Source organism: Saimiri boliviensis, chromosome 17, assembly GCF_048565385.1.
Source record: "Saimiri boliviensis isolate mSaiBol1 chromosome 17, mSaiBol1.pri, whole genome shotgun sequence".
NCBI classification, from domain to species: Eukaryota; Metazoa; Chordata; class Mammalia; order Primates; family Cebidae; genus Saimiri; species Saimiri boliviensis.
In genome coordinates, this window is record NC_133465.1 from 10,787,235 (window position 1) to 10,791,348 (window position 4,114).

Here is a 4,114-nt window from a genome sequence, read left to right on the forward strand (position 1 = left end):
GTTGAAAGAAAAAATAAAGAGAATGCGGGATTCTTTTTTTCCCCCATTTAATCACAAAATACTAATAACTATATTGTGTACAGTGTCATCCTTAAGAATGTTGGAAAGAAAAATTAAAATTTGGGAAATAACAGAGCTCCTTTAAATGAAAAATCACTATGAGCAGGAATGTAAAACTAAGTGTTCTTCCATATATACATACCTTGAAGAATTTTGAGGAAGGATGGGACAGAGGCATCTCAGCTCCACTTTTATACAGACCATTCTGCAAACACAGCAGCCACCTCAGCTGTCCTAGCTGGGAACCTACTTGGCAAAACCGTTTTTGGCAATCTCTTTGCACAATATTCACTGACTGTGGCTGTGAATGGATATAATTAGAAATATTTCTTGTCACCTATAAATAATTTGACAGAGGATGATCTAGGGTTCTTTATAGGCATTTGATAGGGGATGGGGATTCAGCGCTTCTAAGGCTGTTTCTCCAGCTTGGCTCTTGCATCATTCATCACAGGATTCAAAGCCAGATTCCCACTTACTCCTCTGCCTATAAAATTGGTCCAACAGAATGAGCCCGACGTGAGGAGTTTAGGATTAATTAATTTGTTGGTTCTTAGAGCCATTAAGGAGTCTGGAATGAATTTTAGATCTGACACTATGATTGGAAGCAGTGAGTCATGGATATTAAGACAAAATTCCTAGCCACAGTCTGGATTTTAGAAAGACCAGTGATAGATTCTTTTAAAGTCTGAAAGTCTAAATATGAAGGTGAAAGTGAATTCTCAGATTAGGCAGTGGTGATGGACCACTGGGGGAGGCATAAGGGATTTAGAATAGATATAAACACTTCTGTTCTTTTTCTGGAGGACTTTCCATGGATATCTCCAGCTTGTAGGTTTTCACTGAAGGAACAACAGGATGCTGTGTGATGTTCCATGCATATTTCCACTGCATAATGGAAGGAGAAACAAACATGCATTCCTAGTTCATGGGCAGACTCTCATGACTAGCTGTAGCTCTAATGAGGTGGGTACTGCATATTTTTATTTAAGGTGGGAGGAAAGTCATGATATCCACAGTATTCTCCCTGCAGATCGAAAAGATGGGTGGGCCATCACATATGTCCATAATATTCATAAGTTGGCCTTTGGTGGTTTTGTTACATGCACAGCTGTTGCTGAATAAGGCAGGAAATATACCTACTCTAAGTGTGACCCTAACTGAGATCTGGTGAGATGTTTTCGACTGTCATCTGATGGCTTAAATTACTGATTAATGAGATCACAGCTTTCTGTTGACTTAGAATGTATCTTTAACACATTGACAGATTGAATCTTTTATACTTTTAAAATTTATTTTGATAAAATTCTATCAAATAGGTGGTCAAGACTTAAGAAAAATATCTCTGTGAAAATAACTCACAGAAGTCTAGCGACTTACCCAAAGTGTTAGGCTCTAAGCCAGAAGGAAACTTGTTCTAATTTTTCTGTCAGATTTTCACAACTCGTTTATTTTTACTTCTTTTGGAACTTAACATCTGACTTGCATACATAATCAGTATGTATTAAATGTATATAGTGTATTTGAAATTGAAAGATAAAAAGAAATTATGAATGTGAGTCCAAGATACATAGGGTGAGTTATAGGACTATATATAGTGAGGACTCTTTACATAAAAGTTAGAACTCTGGTCAATTACAGATAGACTCATTACTTAGATCCTGAAACCTCTGAAACAGGAGCATGATACTCTATTTGCGCCCCTATCATGGGCCACCAGGAGTGGATCAGAGGACCTTGCAGAGCTTAGACAAGGAGAGAAGAGAAGCAGCACTGAATGAGGGAGTACACATTTCCCTTAGACTTGCTTCTTAAAGCATTGCATAGAAAATGCAGGAGAGTACCATGAAGCCTTTTTGTATTTGTGTAGTTCTTTGTGATTCGATATGAGTGGGAAGAACGGCTTCAAGCTAAATTAGAAGAGTTATTTTGGCAGCTGTATTTAAGCAGTCTGTGTAAAAGCTGCTCACTCTCTATTTTCCTCAGATTAGGAAATATTATAAGCTTCTATAACCTTGCATTGCCATATCTATTAAAAACATAAATCGAAAATCAAATACTGCTTTCACCTTATAGGACTGTATGAATTAAATTATATATATATATGATATACATGTCATATGTATGACACATATATAAATACATAAATAAGATTACATATAATAAAGTATATATAATTTCCCATATGTAATATGTTTATTATATTATAAAGTTATATATAATATATTATAAATATATATTATAAATATATTATAAACATACATAAAACATGTTTCAGAAATTATATTATTATATTACATATGGGAGATTATGTATATAATAAAGTATAATTCAGAAATTATATTACATATGGGAGATTATATATACTTTATTATATGTAATCTTATTTAATTAATACACACCACATACATATGTAAAGTGCTTAGGATAGTGTCAGCAGGGGCAGCTGAGGGAAACATTTCTTCGTTAGAGATGAAGGTCACAATGGCTTGCTGGTGCTTCTCCCAAATATACCCAGGGAGTTAAAGTGGCAGTAAAGAGCTGAAGATAGATGGTAGTTAGGAAATGTCTAATGAAGAAGATTATTATTATTATCATTAAATAAATTTTATTTAAAAATACAGTTGGGACAGGTTGGAGATGTTCATGTCCTAGCTTCTATAGTGTCCAGGGCGGCAGCCTGATATCAATTAAAAAAACACCTTAAGAATCAGCAAGTCAGACTGGTGTTTGTCTTTTTTCAAATTTCTCTGAGGCTCCAAAGGGCCATCACTACTGAAAAGAGGTGGTATAGTCACTTTCAAGTCAGCTGTTTATTATATTCTACACAGTTACATTTCATCACGTGGGTAGGTTGTTGACTCACTTGTTTACCCAAGACATACTTACCGAGTGTCCACTATATGTCAGCTGTTGTTCTAGTATAGGGGATAATGCAAAAAACTGGCAAAGCCCTGCCCTTATGGCAATTTCAGTCAGCAGGGGTGGATATACATAAACAAATAAGTTAATATGTAGTATGTCAGATGGTATTAAGTGCTATAAAAGGAACAATAAAGCAGAGTGAGGGGGAAAGGGAATACTGCACCAGGCAGGGGGTGACCTGGATGGGCTTCTGTATTAAGTGGCATTTGAGTAGAAGTTTGAGAAAAGTGAAGGAGCAGTCCATATGAATATCTGGAAGAAGAATTTTCAGACAGAGAAAACATAAAGTACAAAGTCTCCAAAGTAGGAGTACACCTAAAGTGTCTGATTTGTGATAACGTGTATGAACCTGGAGAACATTATATTAGTGAAATAAGCCAGGCACAGAAAGATGCATACCATATGATTTCACTTATAAGTAGCATCTAAAGTTGAATTCACAGAAGCAGAGTAGAATGGTGATTACCAGAGATTGAGAGAATTAAATGTTGATCAAAGGATATACTGTTTCAGTTAGGAGGAGTAAGTTCAAGAGATCTATTATACAGCATCGTAACTGTAACTAAAAACAATGTATTGTATACTTGAAAACTGGTAAGAAAGTCAATTTCAAGTGTTACCATTACTACAACTAAGTATGTGAGGTAATGCATATGTTGATTAGTTGAATTAAGCTATTCCAGAATATATACTTATTTTAAAACTTCATGTTGTACACAATGACATATGTTATGGGAAGCCAGTGAGAATTTTGGGAAGAGAAGCAATACAGTCTGACAGGATTTAAAAATCACTCTGTTTTCTATGTTCAGTGTAGACGGCAGGCATCAAGGGTAAGCCAGTGGTGGGTAGCAGGGCCAAGGGTAGATAGGCATTGCAAAAATGCAGATGGAATAGAATGATGGCTTGGAACGTGTCCTAGTGACTATAGCTGCATACCAAATTGCCTCAAATATAGTGGTTTAAAAGTCATTTTAGTAGGCACATGCATTCTGTGGGTCAATAATTTGGAAATGACACAGTGGTCTGTATTCTCCAATATCTGGGGCCCCTAAGATCCCAAATCCTGGAGGGAATCAACACTTAGGGACAAGTACTGTGTCTCGTAATAACGCTTAGAGAAAAAAAG